We start from the raw sequence: 23666 nt of genomic DNA, 5'->3' as shown, positions 1-23666 counted from the left end.
GTAACATCTTTCTTTCTTTCTTTCTTTTTTTCTTTCTTTCTTTCTTTCTTTCTTTCTTTCTTTCTTTCTTTCTTTCTTTCTTTCTTTCTTTCTTCCTTCCTTCCTTCCTTCCTTTCTTTCTTTCTTTCTTTCTTTCTTTCTTTCTTTCTTTCTTTTCTGTAGACTCTCTTGGTTAATTCAGGAAATTTCCCTCTCTAAAACATGCTCTAGAAGGTTTTGTCATGAATGGACATGAACTTGAAAATAATATTTCTGCATCTACTGAGATACTCAGCGTACATAGTGGTTTGTGTTGATGGCTTTCAAATGTTAACACAACTCATTTTATTGCTTCATTATTTTTCTTTGGGTGTTTGCTCCTCCCTTTGTGAAATGCTATAAAAATCATTCACTTAAAAATGCTTTTGAATTTTCTTCATGACTTCTTTCCTAATTCATAGACACAAAGATAATATTTATTATGGAGGTTTTCTTGGCAATCCGGTTATAGTATCTTGACATTTTCATGATATGTTTAAGAAAAATTTATATAAATTAGAGTGGTTGACAATATTTAGGATTAACACCATGTCTTATGCTCATAGAAGGACAAAGAAAAACACTTATAATTACAAGATGATCTATGTTTGTGTCACATCATTCTTTGCATTGGGATCTGCTTTCTATTAACATTAGCATAGTCATTGGAGCTTTCTCTCAGCTAGTATTAATGTGGCAAATGATTTATGTCTTTTTTATTTTCAGTCTATTTCTTAAATTTAAAATAAGCTTCTAGAAGGCTGCATAAACTTGGACCCTCTTGTTATTTAAGCCATTCTGAGACTTTCTGACTTTTAATTGGTGTTTTCACTTAGTATAATTATTGTTCCTTTGAATATTGACAGCCTACTCTTATTGCCAGCATCAGGGAGATTTTTCCATGCTGCCACTGACTGTGGCTCAGTTGAGGACAGAAGGTGAATACCCTATAGATCTGTGGGATTTTCCCTTCTTTCTGCTGCTGGACCCTGGAGATCCCAGCTGTCCTGGTCTCCCCTGCCTCTCATCTCTTGAAATCAGGGGACTCATCAAGCTCTCTGTCTGGGCTATTATGCCTCCTTGGCATTGTTGAAGATTCTGCCAAAATAATTAGAGAAATAATTGAGGCCAATACGGGTTACACGAGCTGTCCTAGGTCACTTGGTTATAAATGGTGAAGTTAGGATTTGTATTTAAGTTAGTCTGGCCTCAAAGTCTATGGTTGTATCCTCAAAGCAGAATTACTATGAAAGATTCCTGTTAAAAGAAGTCCTCAGAATTTATGTGAATTGACAGAATTTTCCTTATTAATTACTGATCTCACCATTATATTTTTGCGACAAAATTAGTTATTTCAAACCGCTAACATATTGCAATTCAAAATTCATGTTTCATCAATGGGCTTACAGCAATAAACAGTTAAATACTTGTTCGCAAGCAGTTATTTTAAGGATGCAGAAATAGTGGCGTGATGATGTCAGCCTTATGATGGCTTTCACACATCCCAGTATGGCAGTGTCAGTCTAAATTCATCTTGATCTTGACATCCTCAGGCGGCATCACACCAGTAATAAATTGTCTCTTAACTAAATGATTTCGTATGAGAAAAAGCAATAAGGCAATTTTATTGCTTGAAATCTCTTTTGTTTTGTAAAAAAAAAACCAACTGAGTAGTTCATAAAATTGTTTAATGTTTCTCTGTGAAAATCATTTAGTTACAGTCTTTATATCAGTTCAGCCAGGTTCTTTCAACAGGATTTGATATTCAGGAAGGAGAGAGAGATGAGGAGTCACCAGCTCCTGGCACTCAGGGGATAGTAACTATGGCGATGCCTAACGAACTGTGGGTGACGTGGGAAGTCCATCGGTCATGTAGAACAGCCTTCCCAGACATGTGCGGGTAGCTGCCCCCATTAGCCCAGGTCCTCCAACAGCACTCCAGCACGTTGCTTCCAAGGCCAGTACGAGGTCATGTTAGTGTGTCCTAAGGGAGGGCTCAAGTCCAAACTAGGCACACAGAAATAAATGCAAATGTATTAAAATTAGTTGAGTTTTTAGCTGTTAAGACCAAGTTGTAATTCGTGGATGGTTAAAGGAATAATTGAAAATCAGCAATGATCCAGTCAGTGGTCATGAACTAGAATTGATCACCTGGGAGTATTGATCTCAAGGTGAATTTGACAAATAAATATTAACCTACCAGCAAGCAATTACTTTTCAGAACATTGTGGATTGCCTTGGGCGGGCCACTTAGTCTAGGGTTAGTAGCCCGCCTGGCAGGTCAGTTATTCCAGGGTCACGGAGAGGCACTACCTGGAAGATATGGGCTAGGAGACAGGAAGAAGGCCATGCAAAGTTTGTCAGAGCCTCCGTTTATTAGGGACGAGATACAACCTTTTATAGGGTAAGGAGTTGGGGGGATGGGCACAGGGTTCTGGGCTCTTGCCGCGTGGTTCACGTTGGTCACATGGTCCTCGTTGGTCACGTAGGCAGCAGGTTATCTTCAGTCAGGTCACAGTAGGCCTGGAAGTTACAACTAGGAGATGACACACCTAGTTCTCTAGATAGTTTGGAATGGGGGGTGGGTTCCGCTAACAGATAGCTCTCATTAACAACCAATTTGGGTGTGGGGTAGGCTCTGTCAATAGAACCATTCTTAACACAATTAGGGGTGTGGGGTTCTCTGCAGACTCCCCAGGGTGATGGTTCCTGTAATGATTTTAGGAGGAAATTGGCTCCTGACAGATCCCCCTTTCTTTTATAAAGACAGGCAGCTATTAAGTGAAGGGCATCAGGTCAGAGTCCAACCAAGGTGTCAGATCTAAAAGAGAAGTGACTGGGACAAGGGGAGACCCTCCTCTCGAATGGTGAAGCAATTTACCTCTCCTGGGAACAGAGGGGTGCCTTATGATTCTTAGGTCTAGTGGGGACCAGATCTTTATCCCCCTTACCCGTCCTAGGATTCCCAGTATCCTGTCTTAGGTTGGGGGATTTCCTGCCACAAGTCACCCGTCCTTGGAGCTCCTCAAATGAAAGGTATCTAGTGAGATTTAAAGTAAGCAGATCACAGGGAATCCTGTCTTAGGCCATGTGGAGGGCACTCCTCGTGCCTGGCACCATGCCATGTTGAGCCGGTTTCTACAACCTCTGTATGGTGTGCTGTTCAGGCGAGGGTCCACACTAACTCCCGTCATTGGGCCCCTGTGTCTATCACTAATGAAAAGACTGTGAGTAGCTCCTCAAACAAAATATAATGATATAATTTTGGGCACCAATAACTCCATCTTCCAGACAAGAAGAAAGGGCATTTTCCAAACCCAGTATTCACCTTTTAATCTGGCCTTAGGTATCCTCCTTCCTAAATGCCTACTCCACAATAAAGATTATGAGTGCTGCCTGCCAATAATTAGGGCAGTGTAAAAGGGATCTAAATCTAAAATTTTTAACATATGCATTAAACCCAAACATTTTACAGCGTGTGTCAAACTTTTCCCAACATCTATAAGCAGTTACAAATATCATTAGATCAATTGCAGTAAGAGCACAGTGACATACATAGTTGTTACCAAATACCACCAGTTCCAGTCTCTGAGCAACAGTGACAGGAACCCTAATCTTTCCCCTTCTTAAGTGAAGAGAGGTTAATATTTTAATTAAAATGAGTTTTGTGTCCCAAAGATTAAAACTGTCTGATGTTTAGTACGCATCAGAGGATTCCTGAGTGAGGTGAGCTGGAGTCAGCTATCTGAAGCACATCCTGGCACTTATCTCAGGCGGGTCTCCCTGGACTCTCTAGGGGCAGAATTGACACCCTGCAGAGTGGTGTAGCAGGTTCTGTTATCAGGCACTCCTCTCCTTGGGGGCAGGAAAGGCCGGACCAAGGACCTCTCCCCAGTCTCCTCTGGAACTCCTCTCTGGGCATCTGCAGCCTCGACATCAGATCCAGCTTTTATTTTCTTTCTGTGAAAAAAGCATAAACATATCCTCGACCCCAAATATATATAGGTCGGGTTTTTTCATAATGCATTGCAAGGGCTTTTTCACCTTGCCTTAGCAAAGGTTAGCTTGGTGTTATCACACCAGATCCGTTTGCATCAGGATCTGCTTGCAACCTTTTATGAGTTGTTTTCAAGGAGCCTTGTTATGCTCCACAAATTTTTTTTTTATTAGCCATATATGCAGCTCTTCCATTGGAAAAGCCATTTGTAAAATTTAGCATAAAATCCTTTAAGGGATTTTTTTGCTATAACATTAGCAAAATACAGTTGTGTGAATTGTAGCAATGATCTTGGAAAAGATTATTGTTTTTGCCTTTGAATTGAGCAAAGACAATTGTCCAGGAATCAATCTTAAAATTCTCAATGAATCTATTGTTTAGTATAAGAAACATTGATCATAGTCAATATTTTGTCAAACCATTTTTCAGCTTTTATCCTGCCCTTTTGTATCATACAGGCTACTGTTTTAAATTAAGAGTTTAATATCTTAACTGGCAAAACTGAGAAGGTTTAGCCATAAACAGCATTTTTTATAAAACTGTTGTAGAATAAGTTTTACATTTAATATACATACTTGCCATAGCTGTAAATTATCGTATACTTTACCTGTTTGAGTACCTGTTAGGCAGCTTTAAGCTCTCTATTGGAAACTGTTTTTTGTAAGAATTTTACCTAGCGGCTCAAGGTCTTCCATAAGAATATTATAACTAGGGCTTTAACCATTGTATATCTAATTAAAAGTTTTTAAGCTATCCTCCTCTTAAGTTTTAAGTCTGCCTTGCAGATAGGAAAATGGAAAAATGAAGCATTTTTTAACTAATAATGCTGGCCTCATTAGACACCAACATGTAGAAGAATGAAAATAAATCTATATCCATCTCCATGTACAAAACTTAAGTTTAAATGAGCCAAAGGCCTCAGCATATAAAAATTATGTTGAATCTCACAGAGAAAAATTTTTGAAGCACATTTTGCCACATCTCAAACACAGCCTCAGTGGCATAAACATTTGGAGAAACCATAAATCTCCTGAACTGAGAAACTTTTGTATAACAAGGCTATATAGTGGGAAAAGATCTTTACTTATCATAAATCCATTCCAAAAACATATGAAGAACTCAGGAAATTAGTTATTAAAAATTTTAATCCAAAAAATATTTGTTATAGACCTAAACTGAAAACTCTCAGACGAACTTAAAAATGACTGAGACACTTAAGAAACTTTCAAACATAACATCCTTTAGCCATCAGAGAAATGCAAACTAAAACTCTGAGATTTTATCTTATCCTTGTAAAAATGACCAAGATTAAAAATTATTGTTAACAATTTATGCTTAAGAAAATGTGGGTAAAGAAAAAACTTTTATTGCTGGAAGTGTAAACTGGTGCTGGAAGTGCATACTGGCACAGCCACTTTTGGATCATACCTAGTATTGAAAAACCTGGATAAACCAGACTCTCCCAGCAGGAAGAGAAGAACCAAAAATCCAGGGCTAGCCGCTTCAGCCCTAGGAACTGCCCTAGGAACCAGCTGAAGACAAAGCCAGACCTTAACCTGGAAAAACAGGTTTTCCAGCTGCAATTATCACAGTAGTTTTAGGAACTAGGGGATTACAACCTTGGGAGTGGTCCCGAGGCAGGAGAGCTGTCCTACTGCAACCACCACAGGATTTTTGGAATTTACCACCCTCCCGGACCACTGGGGTGTGGCCCCTTTCCTCAAAAAATTCTTTCTCCTGGTCACTGGGGGTCGAACTCCTCCCCCACCAACCAAGGCCACGTGTGCGACCTTAGCAAGGATGGTCTCCAGGCCCACGCCATCCAGAGACCCAAGTGAGAGTCTCCCCAGCATTGAGGGACCCTCATTTTGTCTATTTTTTAAAATTAGGCAAATATCTACCTCAAAACTTAGCAATACCCCTTTTGGGCCTAAATACAAAGATGTTTGACCAAACCACAAGGACACGCGTTTAGCCATGCCCATAGCAGAACCATTTTATCATAGCCTAGAATCTGAAAATAACCCAGATGTACCTCTTTTACACCTAGGATAAATGAGACATCATCCTTTTAAATATCCATGAATACCACAAAATATCTTGGAGTAACTCCAAGCAAGCAGGACAGAAGTTTTGGGTCCTGTCATCTCTGCCTGTGAAGGCGGAATTTTTTTTTTATTTTTTATTTTTAACCATTATCATTTGTTAGAGTATAACTCTGGCCCTTGATAAAGTTAATTAAGAGGCCTGAGTCTCAGCATTCCACCTTGAAGCCACACCTGGCAGCAGGAAAGGACCTCAAGCTGAAACGATACGACTCCTACCCAAGAGCAAGCCGTACAAATGGAAAAACTTGTATAATAACTTTAAATCTTGAAAGATCCCCTACTTTCTTGCGAAAGCAGAAGAAACACAGCAAAAATGACAATTTCACTGAAAGCAGTTTACAGATTCAGTGTAAATGTCCATTAAAAATTATAGCAACATTCCTCACAGAACTCACAGATTTAATATAAATGTTCATTAAAATTATAGCAAAACTTCTTACAGAACTCGAAAGAACAATATAGAACTCAAAAGAACAATCCTCAACCTTATACGAAAGAAATAAAAACTCAGGATAGCCTAAACAATTCTAAAAATCCTCTGAATGTATCACAATCTTTGATTTTAAAACTTTCCTACAGAAACACAGTACTGAAATTAATCTACCTTAGATATAAACTTATACATCTACAAACTAAAGATTTTTGACCAAGAAGCAAGATTTTTAAAATGGAAAAGAAGCATATTTACTGTCCTAAATGAAGCTGCAGCTTTTTGAGTCTAGATTCCTGTATAGCAAACCTGCCTGTCAGCTTTTGCTCCATATGGCAGGGGGTTAAAGACATAGGCTCTCTAGCCCTAGCAGCCAGCCTGCTTGGCAGGCGTAACTGTGTGGATTGTATCCTAACTTCTTGCATCTTGAGGGACTCCCTTTTGAGTCCACAAGCAAACACATAAAGCAAACACATGAAGCAAACATATGAATCTCTGTTTTTGACTCTTACTCCTCTCTCCCTGAGTGATTGATTAAATTCCTGTATGAATTTCTCTTCCCTTGAAAGTCCCATATCTTTTTGGACGACGGTGAGCGTGCGCCTACCTTGTCCTGCAGATCTGTCCGAGTTCTACAGCCGCAGAACCTTCTGTTTTCTTCTTGTTGTCCCGGGACTGCGCGTTGTCGTCCGATAGTTGACCGTGCTCCGAGTCGCTGGTTCGGGCGCCACTGTGGATTGCCTTGGCGGGCCACTTAGTCTAGGGTTAGTAGCCCGCCTGGCAGGTCAGTTATTACAGGGTCACGGAGAGGCACTACCTGGAAGATATGGGCTAGGAGACAGGAAGAAGGCCATGCAAAGTTTGTCAGAGCCTCCGTTTATTAGGGACGAGATACAACCTTTTATAGGGTAAGGAGGTGGGGGGATGGGCACAGGGTTCTGGGCTCTTGCCGCGTGGTTCACGTTGGTCACATGGTCCTCGTTGGTCACGTAGGCAGGAGGTTATCTTCGGTCAAGTCACAGTAGGCCTGGAAGTTACAACTAGGAGATGACACACCTAGTTCTCTAGATAGTTTGGAATGCGGGGTGGGTTCCGCTAACAGATAGCTCTCATTAACAACCAATTTGGGTGTGGGGTAGGCTCTGTCAATAGAACCATTCTTAACACAATTAGGGGTGTGGGGTTCTCTGCAGACTCCCCAGGGTGATGGTTCCTGTAATGATTTTAGGAGGAAATTGGCTCCTGACAGAACATTTCCTTCCAAACAATAAAGTAGAGGCAGTGGGACCCACACAGTGAAGCCAATAAAGGAAGTAGACTAAAGTTTCATGTCATAGCCAGCTTTAGTCAGGGCCTCAGACAATTCAAACCCTGAGGGCTAAGAAGAGACCTCAGAGTAAAGCTTGCATGAGTTTGAGTTTTACACAGTCACACTCCTTCTCTCTGTATATGTGTACACACACACACACACACACACACACACACACACACACACACTTTCTCTGTACACATACGTATCATCTCTGTGCACACACATATACTCTGTATATACATACACCCTCTCTGTGTCTCTGCACACCCCCACACACATACACACACACACTGTTCCTGGAACAGGATATAGCAGTAAACTAAGTAACCCATAGGGCTAATATAATTCTAGGCTTATTAGGGCTTATGTAACATGTCAAAGTAAATTAACAACTAGTTCCAAATGGTGACAGGTACAAAGAATAACTGGTCACCATGCAGGAGTGCTGTCGCTTTCTTGAAAACTACAGTGGAGGAAAGCTACCCTGAGGAAAATGTGGCTTGAGGCTGACGGGGAATAAATGAAGAAGGCCAAGGCCTGGGTGCAGACCTCCACACAGAGGTGTGAAGATGCACAGAGCTTGGAAAAGACGCACACATGCTGTTTGAGGTGAGACAAAAGTCAGGATGGCCAGAGGATGGTGAGAACCCTAGGCAGCAGGCTTTGAAATTAGTTCCCAAGTGATGAGATGGACCTCCTAAACAGAGCTGTAAGTGCTGGAGATGAGGCAGCCCCTCTGTGTGCCAGCAGTGTGGTAAAAAAAGCCCCACTGTGTTCCAGGGTGCTGTTGCTTAGGTCGGAGCTAGAGTGGGCCTACTGTGTGCTGGAGCAGAGCAACGTCTCTGTGTTGAGACGCTGCCCTATAAACATATACTTTGTTTGTTGTGTGAAGAACACCTGACACTTCTGTGATAGGATTCTTTAAAAAATGATTTTGCTATTTTGCTCCTGCAAGAATGTATAGTTAACAGTCACAAACACCTTTACATATCTCACATATATTTTTCTTTGAGTTTCACACACCCGGTCATCATTTTCTGTTCCCGGTCACTTGTCCTGTATGCATCATCATCTTGTCAGGGCTGCTCTGCCCTTGAAAAGGTAATTATTGTTGACACTGGCTGTAAAGTCCAAACCTCTGCATGGCTTCTGAGAGTCTGCCTGGTAAAGGCAGCTGCTGGTTGGAAATGGTCTTCCCGGAAAATGAAATACAACGTAGACGTAAGTATTGGAAGCATTGAAATAGTTCCAAATTTATGGCCATTCTCAGCACTAAAGCCTTTGGTCTGCATTACAGTCATGTTCGGCTGTGTGGCAGGAATTCTGAGCTCTTCCCATTCAGCCTCTGCCTGTAGTTGCAGGCAGGTTAGTTGTCTAGGCTCCAGCTACCCTGGCTGTTCTATGCCAGAATTTAGAGTTATCATTTCTTCTTAGTGCACAGGACAGGCTCCTTCTTCATCTTCCACCCTCACACTTTCTCCCCCCCTCCCCATCTTGGATTTTTGAAACAGGGTTTCTCTGTAGCTTTGGAGCCCATCCTGGAACTTGCTCTTGTAGACCAGGCTGGCCTCGAACTCACAGAGATCCGCCTGCCTCTGCCTCCCGAGTGCTGGGACTAAAGGCGTGTGCCACCACTGCCTGGACCCACTCTCACTTTTCACTGACTCTGCCAGGCCATGTTGCCCAGTAGAAGGTGCTTCCTTTGATAATTTTTCTTTGACTTCATGATACTCACATTAATCTCAAATTTCAGAACATTTTCATATATTTATATGTTTAGTATACATTTCTGTTCCTTTAGGTATAAGTTCCACGATAATAAGATTTTTTTCTGTCTTTTTAACTATGTGCTTTGTGAATTTTGCTAGACACCTGAATCCAACCATGAGCGTGATCAAGGCTGTAGTTTACTGGGTCAAGCATCAAACCTTCCCACAACAACTGCTGTCCCCCTGCGGCTGAGAGCAGCCCTGGCGGCTGAGAGCTTCGAGAGTCTGTTACCTTTGCCTAACTGAATCCAGCTCTGATGGATGACTCCCCTGAAGACTCTGCCGCTGGCCAGCAGCATTTGCCTTTGCTGGACACTGTGTGTGGGTTGTCACAGGCAGCATCAGGACCTCCCAAGCTCTTTTTTGTGTTATTGTCACGTGCAGCTCTCGCCACTCACAGAGCTCACAATACAGTGTTAACAGGATGACTTCCAGGGGTTATCCCTGGCCAGTTTACAACTAGAAAATTCTTTTGATTTGCCCTTGGTTTTCCCTGTCTGTGGCTTTTCATTTCTCTCTGTTGCCCCGTTGGGTCTGGTCCTTGAGTGTGAAGAATTCCCTCGTGTGTTTCTTCCAGGACAAATCCCCTGCCCTCCTCTGAGCCTGTGTCTGAAAAGTTCATTTTTGCTTCCAGTTTGTGAGAGATGGTTTTCTTAGATTATTTTCTGGGCTGACAGAGCTGTCTTCTTTCCGTGATTCACAGGTGCCGCGTCTTGTCTTTCACTTTTCACAGTTCCTGACAAGACGTTTGTTCCTCTGCTCATCTACTTTCTTTTGTGTGTGGTGAGCCTCTCTCCTGGCTGCTGCAAGGCTTCCTCTTTATCTCTGATTCATTGCAGTTTGCCTGCCATGCTCTTTTTGTTTTGACTTATTTCAACTTTGTTTTATTTTTGCTAGGTGTTTATTTTATTCGAAGTTCTTTGGATTCTTGGTTGCATATATTCGTAAGTGTCTTTTAAAAGCTTGTATCTTTTAAAATTACCTTTTCTGTCCTTCTTGGTGTCTCTTCTTCTCTTGTGACTCCAGGAACCTCTGATGTAGTCTGACAGCTCAGTGCTTGTTATGTATTTCACCCTCTCCTCTTTCCTTGGTGAGACCAGTTTATGTTCATCTGTCATTGGATTCAGTGGGTTTTAAAATAAATTTATCAACACCACTGCTTTTACTTGATTCTAGCCAATAGATCCCATCTCTGATAGCATTTCTCATCTGCTCATGTGAGTGCCACCTCCTCTACAGTAGCTTTTAACAAGGTCATCCATTCCTTTATAGCCCCAGTGAGAACTAACATTTGCTTCTTCTCTGACTTCGGCTCCATTTAAAAACTTAATCATCCCCTAACTCTGTCTTTTCATTTTTATATTTCTTTTGCTCTTTACTCAACTGGAAACATCAAGTATAAAGGACTCAAAAGGGAGGAAATATCAATTACACCAGAATATACCTCTTACATTGGGTCCCAGGTATGGGGTTTGGGCTGTTTTCGATAGGCATAAGCTTTAATTTCTCTAGTGTTAAGTTACCATTGCTTCTGCTCAGGACATGGGTTAATGATGACAGAGTCTGTGTCGCTTTCCTGATCCGATTGTCAATTGTTCCTTCACATGTACGTGGAATTTATCTTCATGCGGTAGTCTCTTGCCTGTGGAGTTACTGCTGTTTGCCCCTCAGTTTCAGACCCGTAATAAGAATGGCGAAAGCCTTGCCTTATCCTCACCCAGGTTTTGTTGTAGGTTGGTCGTAAGCTGTGGATTCTGGCTTTCACATTATCCGGTCTTCTTTCTATGGAAGTCAAGCTCTGCCTTTGGTCTGGGTGATTCTTAGGGAAAACGTTCTAGCCCTTCCCAGATGTTAGCAGATGGCCCAACACTGCTTGATTCTGAAATAAGATCCTTTGTGTGGCATGGTTTGCTCCCTTTATGGAAATGATTCAATAAGGCAGTCTCCACTGCGGCAGGTCCTTTTCTGCCTGTCAAGAAAATGGGCTTTACTCTCCATCCCTTACTTCACTTTAAGATTTTATCTCAGGTGAGAATGCAGAGATAGGACTTCATATTATTTCCCTCCAGCAACTGCTAATTACCACGGATGGTTCTTTCCCCGGGGTGCTGGTCCTGGAGTCTAATTCTGCCGTATTCTCTCTCACGAGCACCCTTTCAAAGTTCATGAGAGTGGAGCCGGGTGCTTTAGGTGAGGAAAACAGGACACTGATTGTCAGGATCGCCCCACTGATTAACCTACGCCATCCAGCAATTAGCGCAACTGTAGTTATTGACCAGTGACTACCTACATGGTGACTACCCTTCCCTCGGCCACAAACCAGCAGTCTCCTTTTGGAATTCAGCTGAGCTGACTGTTCTACTTAGCAGTTCTTGATCAGCAACCAAAGCTCAGAGTCTGTGCTTCCCGCGTTTTCTTGTTGTTAGCATTTGAACAATGTCTTTCATGATTTTTTCCATAGTTTTTTTCTTTCTTTGTTTAATGTCCTGTCAACAAACAAAAAGCAACCCTGCTAGTTTAAAGGTTGGTTGTATAGTTTTTGTAGCTGGGACTTTCTTTCCTCAGATGGCCTGTAATCTAATTGGAGAGGTCATAGCTTCTTAAACCAAGTGTCAGTCACTTTGACACCTAACACACACTCCAGTGTGTCAGGCGAGGTTTGTGATCTGCTCTCACGGTTGGACTCCGCCTGCATGAGGGGTGAATGGAAGAACAGAGGCAACTTGGTGTCTAAGCTGTGGCTTTCCCCCTGGATGTGTTGCAGGGCCACTGCTTGTTTTTTTTAATAAATACAATAATATTATCACCACAGGGAATGGGACAAACTATTCTGTTCAAAGAAAACCGCATCTATTCAACTTAAAGATCATTTCCAGTGAAAGAGAGGGAGAGTTTTCCTAAACATTATCACAGCCTTCAGGGTATGTTTCCAAACCTGATGCCGATTATATAATTCTCAAAAGCACAGTCAAATGATTTTGTCTTGGAAAAGAGGAATCAGTACCTGGAGTTAAAGTAAAATTAGGAGAGGCTGTCAGGCTGGAGGTGTCTGTTTTGGGGGAGAGTCACGGTAAGTTTGGGGTTTCAGGTAAAGATAACCGTCGCACATCACGATGATTTAAGTGCTCTAATTGGAGAGCGATGCCTTTCTGTCTAGAGCTGAATTAAAGGAAGGCAAATGAATTCTGCTGCCATGGCAAAAGTACACGGAGATAAACTCATCCCTTGAGGAGTGTTCCCCAACTGTATGGAGAGATTGTATGGAACAAAGGTGTCTTAATAATAATGAGCAATAATTGGCTATTACAGCCGACCTTTCACACCGGATCTCCTAAGGGCTTAATGCACATTGAATATTACAGCAATCTGAAATAGCAAAGGTGATTGTTGGGCCTGGAAACCATTTCAGACAGTGGCAAGACCCATAAACTCTGACAGATGAAGATTTTAAAGAGCCGTCCAGGGATTACAGAGCAAACGCCTTCCGGTGTTGATTGGGGATATATTCATAAGTAGCTCTGCTCTGTTGCAAGATAAACAAGAAACAGTGAGTTCTGAGTTCCCTGTGTAAAGATGTTTAAATCTGAGTGTTTTCAAAGCTGTTTGACTCAAACTAAATGTACTTTAGACTCTAAGGTCCCTCCTTCCCTGCCATGTCTTGGACAGTGAAATTTTATCAATGAGGTATCTGAAATTTTCATTTTTCTGACTTGAATTGTGTAACATGTCCCATAGTCTATTCTTTCAGGAAATATTTACATCCCAGCTAAAATTGAATTTGAATCCTATGATGTCTGTGGAGATTTTTTTTAGCTTAGAGTACCCTGCTTGCCCCAAATCTCTTCTTTGGCTTAATTAATTATCAAAATCCCACTCAAGTAATGCTCCTGAAGTCAAAGCATGGTTTGTCATCCACAGAGAGGCTTAGAAGACTCACACTGACCGTGAACTAGGCGTCACTTCCATTCTAAAGACTCACTAAGAGATGAGGTGAAGGACAAGTAAAATCAAGACACTTCCGCTTCCTTGTTTTGTTCTCGGGAGTCTTGGTTGGAGAGGGCACATTTTTAAGTGATAATGTTTTTGTTTACAGGCAGTGGAAATAGAGAATTCGACTTGCCTATTGATCTGATTGACAGCAAGACACAGTTTTAGCAACAGAAAGAAGAGCAGCCTCCTGTTAACACACGGAGAGCCAACACTAGGTGAAAATTGTAAAGAAGAAAGCCGTCAGATATATGGCAATAAGCCAGTTGCTCTTTTCTGGGAACTAGACATAATTTTTGGATATTGACATTTCATGTGATATTGAAATCCTGGGCTTAGAATCACATGCTTATAAGGGAGGTGAAATACTTCATTTTCTTAACGACCAGTGTCTGAAAAGGAAAAATTCGTATTTGCTCTTTTTATGTGCAGAGTCAGCGTGATTGTTCTGAGGAATTTATATCTATCTAAATATAGATATAGCATGCATCTTGACTGAGATAAAACATTAAGAATATAAGCTGTATGGTTTCAATAAAGTAAATAAGCAAGAGTTGAAGAGATTTTCTGGTATTTGTTCTTAGTTGAGGTTTTTTGACTATGCAGGAGATGACTAATGGCTGACTCTGCTTTGGTTCCTTGGGCACTGAGCTTATTTTTACAATAACAAAAAGTCATTCTTTAATTTGATAAGACTCAATTTAAAACTTGACTATTATTTGCTTTCTCTTTGAAACACCTTTGCAAATTCTTATAGGACTGTCCACATGTACTTAATTTTAGATAACATGTTATGCTTGTTCCAACACAGAATGGGTAAAGCACTACACAGTAATAACCTAGACAAGTATAAAATACAAGTGAATGTATAGACTCAATATACTAAAAACTATAAACGCCAAATTTAATAAACTATGAACGACATTTTGTATTGCTTTGCTGACAGTTTTGGTTGGTATGTATGGTGTTGGGGACCGTGGATCCCCAGACCCTGAATTTCCTGTGACCCCCTGCCTGCTGGAGTAAACTGCTTATTTTCCTGTGCTTGCAGCTGCTCTGAGCATGAGACCCTCAGGAGTTCCTGATGTCTGGGGAGTGGTTTCTAGGAAGCTTGCAGCTGACAGTTAGGGCATGGCCATTGGTCAAGGAGAGCCTATATAAGCTGAACACAATAAAGGGGCATTCTTGGTGTTGGCTCACAATCTGCAGGATAAGAAGGGACAGGACACAGTTCATGGAACTTGTACAATGCTTCACATTGAGACACATTTTAAAAGATTGCGAGTAGATAAATAAAGACATAAAATGAAAGAAAATATAGATATAGCATGTATCTTGACTGAGATAAAACATTAAGAACAAAAATTCCTCAATTTCTATTTTTTCCTTTTAATGAAGAAATTTCTCATGGCATCCAACCACTGGAATGAATTCCTGTAACTCCTCTATTCATTATTATTAATTTTTACAGTACTGATTCCAATAAGGGGGTGATCTTCATGGGGAGCTGCTCTGAAGGTACCGTCTTACTCACTCGGAGTCCTCCATGCTTAAGTGGGCAGGTAGTGGCCGTCTGCCTAAGGAAAGCTCCTGGTCAGAAAGGCAGGCATTCGAAGCCAATTGCTCAGCCTGAGGAAGGTTATCCAGGGGACCTGCTCTAATTGGCTGGACTGACAAGTATGCTGTGAGGTATTATTTTAATTTCCCTCTTCCTATCACCACAGCCTTGGCTGGCGTGACAGCTTTTATAGGTTAAAGACGGTATACGCTCAGATTTGAGGTGGGAGAGATGGGAGATTTTGCAGCTAGCATTGACTCTCATGAGTCGATGAGGACCTTGAGGCTAACTCTGGGGAAGTCCACTTGTGAAGCATTAGGTCACATGCCTTGCTCAGGGTGACATCTAGAGAGGCGAAGACTTAAATCATGTTGAAATCTCTTTCAGAATATGCGGCAGACGGGATTTCCTTTGTCTGCTGCCAAAGGCATCTTCTTTTTGGAAAGTTTATAGTTATTTGGTAAATAAGGAAGACAAAAATTGCTGGTCCTTAAACTGTCTAGAGGTTTTGCTGTCTAGAAGGCAAGATTATACAATCAAAATGAACTTAAACTTAGAAATGTCATGTCTATAATATTTCATAAAACTAAACACATCTTTGTGAATGTTAGGTTATCATTTTTATGGTTATCATTATGCTACTTTTTATTTATTGAAAATGCTCTTGTCCCAGTGGGGTGGCATGAACACAAGCACATGCTCCAGTCATAATGCCATAGAAGTGAGAAACTGCTCTATACAGCGTGGAATCCATCCCGCGGCTTGCCTGCTATTCTCTCCCCTGCACGTTCTCCCTGAAAGGCTTCTTAAGAATGTTCTCCTCTGACTACATCCATTGTGAGAGGGGAGTGGTTGTTTCTAAAGGACCAAACGATGCTGTCTTTATTTTAAAATTCATTACCTCAGAGTGTTTTCAATTTTCTGTGTGAACTTTAAAGTCAAACTATTTTTATAGCTGGCGGGACTTTTAAATTTTAACTATTGTATGGAAATATGCGGTATAATTAGAGTAAATTAAATATGGTTTTTGAGAAAATATGGCTGAGCTCAGCTGCAGGAGACTTGCCTTGCACAAGGCCCTGGGTTCCCTCTTCAGCACTGGAAACCCACAAACAAACACACACACCACCTGCTTGCTGGTGCTTGTGATCAACTGTGGTTGGCCTTGTTGCTCACAGACACCTTCCCTAGTAAAAACCAACTTTACTGTTCCGTCTGCTAAACTGAATAAGAAAAGTGCCTGTCAAATTAGATTTGGAGGTGGTGTTGAGAATAAGCCCACTCTTGATGTGAATTCAATAAAAACACTTAAGACGTGAAAGTGGGACAAAGATATCATAAGCCTTTGTTTATTTATCGTATCCCAGACTCAGTTTCAAGTGAGATTTTCTTTAAAAATTACATTAATGAGCAGAAGCCATATGGCTTGCAATAGAGACGTTGCAGGGGTGGCTTGACTCCAGCTGTCCATTCCAGCACATACGCATGTTTTATTTGCGGTTTAATTGTTTTTGTAAAAGAATTTCCTTATGTGTTAAGTATGTACAAAGCATTTCATTTTCTCTTTTATGATTAATAATGGACATTCCATCCTCATTATTGTTTTATATTTGCACAGCACCTTTCTTTTGAGCAATTCATATAATTTACAACCACATCACAAGTCCATTTATGTAAATGCTTTGCCTGCCTAGTTAACAACCTTGAAGCTTGCCATGTGTTCACATTCGTGGAATTAACGAATAATTTATAGGTGGTCAAGTTGAGATGAAGTGGATTTTGTTGATTTTATTTTCTGTTTATTTAAATGGTGGAATTGGGGAGTCAATGGAGAGGAAGCAAGAGTAAGAAAACCTAGCTTCAAAAACGATTTTGACCAGTTATATGGAATGTATTGGTTTGGGGTACAGTAAAAGGCCAAATATTCTGGAAAGAAAGATTTCCAAACAGTGCTTACTGCATCAATGTAATGAATTAATATAACTTTAAAATACCCCAATGTTTTTAAGTATTTTTTTTTCAATTACCTTTAAACCTAAGTATTGCTAACATTTGTATTTTTCGGTGCAGATAGAAGTCCTTTTCAGAGGGTCACTGTTTGAGATTTCTTAGTGCTCACTGGCATCTTATGAGTAAGTGTTACTTCCAAACTTTACAAGTTCTTGGTCTATAGGAGGGGTTAAACCCTTGACATTTTATAAATCTTCTATAGTTTGATGAAGTCTCATGTTGAGGTGCAGGGGCAGAGGGTGGATATGAAGGGATGAGGGATGGAAAAATGGATGGGAGGGGATGCAGGATGGGAAAGATACAAAGGACAAATCAAAAGGAAATTAAATAAATAAATAGTGCTAGGGAACCTCTGTGGATTCACTATTTGGAGTAACAGGAATAAAATTAGGACATTTTTTTTTGGTGTGTGTTTGTATGCGTTAGTAGTTTCTGATCTCACATTACCTCTCAACAGCTTTGTTTGATTTGCTAGACCTGTGGATTTTTGTCCCCTATGTATTTTTCATGACAGATATCCGTATCTACAGGTACAGTTACTGATTTGCCAAGTACCTTTTGTATCATCTTTTGCTAAAGTTCAACTCTGCTCTGTGACTTGAACATTGTTTGTTCCCCCAGTACCTGGCACTGGAAGTTTGGGGCTTGGAGAACTGGTGTTAGTAAGTAGTGGGATCTTTAAAGGGCAGAGTATAGAGCCGTGATTGTCAAGGTTCCTAAGACTGCAACCCTTTAAAACAGTTCCTCATCGTGTGGTGACCCCAACCATAAAATTATTTTCCTTGCTACTTCGTAACTGTAGTTTGGCTACTGTTATGAATCACAATGTAAACATTTGTGTTTTCTGATGGTCTCTGGCGACCCCTGTGAAAAGGTCATTCAGCTGCCAAAGGGGTAGTGCCCCACATGTTGAAAACCAGTCCTGTAGAAGATCCTGGAATCATCTGAGGTCTTGCCTTGGAAGAGACTACAGAAAACTTTGTCTTTCTCGCTGACTTCCTGCCTGGAAATCTGCTCTGTTTTTCACACACACACACACACACACACACACACACACACACACACACACACACACACACACACACACGTGGGACAGGTAAGAAGTTTCTCACTACAGCTGGGCAAAAGCCAGAGCCACACTCTTGAGAAATCTTTAGAACTACGAGCAAAACAAACCTTGTTGTTGTTGTTGTTGTTGTTTCCCATGAAGTCAGCTTGTCTGGGGTTCTTTGTGGCCACAAGGTCTCCTGTAGCTCCCTGTGAACACACTGTTCCATCTGCAGACAATGTTACTAAACGTATCTGTGCAGCATCTGAACTCAATTCTCCTTACACAGTTTGGGCTATTCTATTACTCCATGATATTTCTATGCCCAAGGCTTAATTTAACTGTTTTTTATTTTTTTATAGAAGGCAGAAAGTGCCATCTTCCCTAAATTCTTCACAGAGTCACAGACATTCTGGTCGCCTGTGTGATGCACAGCAGCAGTGGCTGCCCCATCAGTTAGGTGTCTTTATTTGATAGGTGACTATTTCTGTTTTCCTTGCACTCTAGTCTACATTGTAAAGACGTCCTAAACCTATACTCAATTTTTATTCCTCACATTTTTAAACTAAAGAAAAATAATTTGTGCAATAAAGTTATTTTTTCAGATTGGTTATGAATTAGTATATTCTTAGATTATAACAACACAGTTTACCATTGATCAAAGTAAAGGATAGAGAGGTGGGATTATTACGATAAAACAATAAAAATCTTTAGCATCTGTCATTACTTTAATGCATGATATAAATTACATTTTTTTTTCTGAAAGAAAAATAGTTGGTGGTAATGAAACTACGCCCTAAATTGCTCATGATTACTTATAAAAATTTCAATTATTTATTATATACTCATTTTATAGCTACTCATTTTCAATTTTCTGTTTATTCATTAGCAATGAGCTTTCAAAATCCTTCAACTGAAATAAGTAATGGCATTGATTTTTTTCCAAATAGTATAATGGTCTGTTTGAATTACTGGTGCACTCTCGTGATCTTGTCTCATTCTGTTCACAAGCCTTGCTTCCATCCATCTTCCAGATTCTCAGCCCCAGGAAGATGTCACCAGTGTTAGCTGAAAAGGCATCATGCTATTTTATGCTTAGGTGTGCTATGCCAAAGACAAATCTGACTGCAGGGTTAGGGGAGGTCATTCAACATTACTGTGTTTAAAAAGAGATTACTTCAAGTACAATGAATATAAATGACAATGGGAATCTGGCTTGAAAACCATATAACATTATCCAATTTTATAATGATAAAATAATTAGAGGACTATAGAGACAAGTTCTGCGTAGATCAATAATATTGCACAAGGAGTAAATTTCAATAAGAGCAGCCTCATATTTGGGAAATGTTATTAAAATTGAAGGCATGCTCTGTTTTAGTCTTTGGAGCATTAACAGTATAATCTCAGTGGCTGAAGGATTTAAATTGATTACAAATGAGTATTATGAGGCAATACATTCAGCTAAATAAGATAGGAACGGCTTTCGACTCTTTTTGTTTTAATTTGATCTACTTCTGCGATACAGATATGGACTAACTATGAAAAATAATTTGACTTTAGTCCCCAGTATCAAATGACATGTATGTTCTACTTGGAAAAATGTTAGCATGTGGAGTTATTTGAATGCTTTTAAGAAATCCTTTAGACATAACTCCTAAGTTAAAAATCACCAACAGAAGGCAACATGCTACTCAAATGTCTTTTAATTTTTCAATTATAATATGATCATATCATTCTTTTCCATTTATTTTCCTTTTTTCAACCCTACTCATGGTCTCCTTCCTCTTGCTATCTCCAATCTGTGGCCTATTTTTAATTGTTATATATTCCTAACTATATTATACTCAAGGGTCATTTTGGAAGAGGTGGTAGAAAGATTATAAGAACCAGAGAAGCAGGAAGTTTGGGTGTGAGATTCCCTCTCCTAGAAAATTCAGAAAGACCACAACCATGAAGTCTCTTCAACATAGCTGCCTAAACAAGACCTGAGACCTTAAGAGTCATGACCCCAGGGGACACGCTCACACAGAAGCGAGCATGCTCAAATGTTTGTGACCCTACAAGTTTTCCACCTCTTGCTGGTGATATTGTGAGCATACATAAATCAAGAAAGCCAAAACTCATGTCTCATAGTTGTCAAATTTTTCATACCGGAAAATGTTCGTAATAATTTCCAACTACAGTCCTGCTTTGTGAAACAGTCATCAAGGGGACTGAAGGATCTGCTCCTGTCCATTCCGTGTGAAAAGTCAGGGTGTGGCTCATACCTGCAAGACTAGTTCTTGGGTAGCAGAGGCAAGAGACTGTTGGCAGGCTATCCCTGGGCACAGGGAGTTTCAGGACAGCCTGGGCTAAAACGTCAGGCCTATCTCAAAACAACAAATGTGTTTTCCTCTCCCTGTGGAGACACAAACCAACCTCTTGTAGTGGCTAGGTTCTTAGAGCCCTCGGTAAATACAGAGGCTTGGATGAGGCTGTCCCATGATCCTCTCTGTTATTGCTTCATGCAAATTCCTTTGCAGGTCATCTTATGAATTTAATGACTGGATGTGGATATAATATCTGAAGTTAATTTTTCCAGTAAAAATACGTAATTAGTCTTTTTATGAATAACATAATTGCATAAATAGCACAGAGCTTCTATTCATATGGCAATGGCTAAGTTATCACCAAGTGTTCTACTGAGTATCTTCCTTAGGATATTATTTTACTTGACACATAAACTAACTGATCACTAGGGAATTAGTTCCTTTGACTTGTTGCTGCTTGGAAAACAGACATATGGTTGCATGCATTTAAACTCTTCATTAAAAATGTTTACAGGAGAGGGAAACTAATATACTCTAAAATGGCAAACATTATAGAGGGCCGCAGAATTCAGCTCCAAAGATTTTATATCATCATTTTGCTACTTAGAAATAAACATTATGTCTAAATAACTTGTTTATACAAACCACAAGGAGCTCACTTCCCTTAGCGACTATTTAACTTGAAACTGTTCTCCAAGCATTTAGCTATTCAAATTTACATGGATACAGAGAGGGTGTGTATTTAATCATACTATTATATAGCATTTTAAAGACAAAAGCATGCTTTGTTAGTGTTTTATTGTTTTGGTTGAAAGGGCATGCTTTGTTTTATTTTTTCTTCTATGATTGAAGGCAGCTCTATCTGTTATCAAGAGCTAGTTTTACATTTACGTAGGGTTTGTGTTTGTGTCCAACCACCTTACTAGTCATCCCTGGTAATCTGGGCCGTGTTCATTCTAAAGTGCATCATTGTAAGGTGGCTATGGTGTCTCTTCTCCCAGTGTCTGCCTCATACGTCCCTGCTCAAACACAAATCAAAAAAGCAAGAAAGAACAGCAAAACTAGTTCACTAAATAAGCCAGTTCTGCAGCCTCTGGAGAGGTGAGACAACATCTCAATCAGCTTAACAACAATGCTTTAAGGTCATCTAGTAGAGACCAACAAAGAGCAGTGGCTAACATGCAGAGCGAGAAAACAGGGGGTGGTTGTTTTTATTCTCTCTCGCAAGAAATGCTTCAAATACAGTGTTCCAGACACGGCGCTAGATAAACAGTTGAGAGGACCCGAAAAGTAACATTCAGTTTGTCTGGAGGGTTAGCTCATGTTCGTACTAGCTATGAGCATTAGGATGGGTGTCTTCTGTCTTGGAATGTCAACTTCAGTGATGGCACTAAGCCAGGAGACCTTTGTGGTGGTCAAGGGCACACCCTTAACCTGGGCCATGCTTTAGTTGAAGTCTATTTTCTTACTTATATTCTTGTATTCATTATTTTGTGAACTGAGGGGATAGGGAACACAACAAAAGCAGTTTAAGTAGGGAGAGCTTGCTCTGGCTCAGTTTGTGGATAGAGCCACAGTGGGAGACTCCTGGCGGCGGGACTGAGACAGCTGTCACACGGCATCCACGGTAGCAAAGCCGAACTGAACGGGAATGGTCAGCCTGCCTTCTCCCCTTTATCTGTTCTGCTGCTCCCAGGCTGTGTGATGGCACCCCACATTTAGAATGGGTCTTCCCACCTCAATCAATCCGATGTAGAAAATCTCTCACAGACAAAACCAGAGTGCGTTTTAATGGTGACTCTGAGTCACCCCACATTGACAAGTTTAACACAGCTGGTTAATCAGCACAGGTGGCTGTTCACATCTTCTAGAGGCAACGGTGAGTACACACCTTACCCTAGACATCAGTGCTCCTAGACTTCCCAGGGTCCTGCCTCTCCAGTCCCAGCTGGTTCAGTGGTCACTAGTAGGTCTGGAGTCTGATCTGCAGAAGAAGTCGGTGCCCATTGGAGGGAAGAAGTGGGCAGAAAAGTCTGAAGGAGGTAGCTAAAGCGCAGGCTCATCTTGCATAAGCTTTTTTCAATTGGCAATGCTTCTTTTAAAGAATGTTGGTATCTTCAGCTTCCACCATTTAACCCTTCTTACAGCCCTGCTGGCTGAAATTCCTCACAGTTGTTTTATGAGCAGCCTATAAAAAAATCAATATTTTCTAGAGGTAAGAAAAAGAAACACGGAATGCAATGAGGCAGTTAACTAGATAACTCACCCTCATGTTAACTACAACACACACACTTGCACACAGGCACACATACTCACACACATGCACAAGCTCACACACAGGTACACACACACTCACACACATGCACACATACACGCACAAGCTCACACACATGCACAAGCTCACACACAGGTACACACACACTCACACACATGCACACATACACGCACAAGCTCACACACATGCACAAGCTCACACACAGGTACACACACACTCACACACATGCACACATACACGCACAAGCTCACATACACGCACAAGCTCACACAAGGTACACACACACTCTCACACACATGCACACATACACACATAAGCTCACATACACGCACAAGCTCACACAAGGTACACACATGCACACACACACACACACTCTTTCACACACACGTACAAGCACATGCACAGAGCTATTCACACACATGTACAAGTTCAAACACAGGCAGACACACTCACACATTCACAGAGGTATTCACACGCATGCACAAGTTCAAACACAGGCACATGCAAACACACATACTCACATGCACATGCACAGTTATTCACACACATGCACAAGCTCACACACAGGCACACACAAGCACACACACATATGCACACAGCCACGAACACCTCTTTCTCTGAACAAACAACGCAGTAAATCAGAAAATCAGAATATAAAAAGATGACAATTATTAAAGAAATACTAATCAAAGCAGCTCAGTAGCTAAGAGTACTTGCTCCTGCAGAGGACCCAGGTCAGATTCCCAGCACTCTCATGATTGCCTACAACCTCTTCATGCCTGTATGAGGACGAGACATACACATTCACACAAACATATATACATACACACGATAAAACACTT

Source organism: Microtus pennsylvanicus, chromosome 9 (assembly GCF_037038515.1).
Source record: "Microtus pennsylvanicus isolate mMicPen1 chromosome 9, mMicPen1.hap1, whole genome shotgun sequence".
Lineage (NCBI taxonomy): Eukaryota > Metazoa > Chordata > Mammalia > Rodentia > Cricetidae > Microtus > Microtus pennsylvanicus.
The sequence above is the reverse complement of the archived record's forward strand: the minus strand, read 5'-3'. Positions refer to the sequence as shown.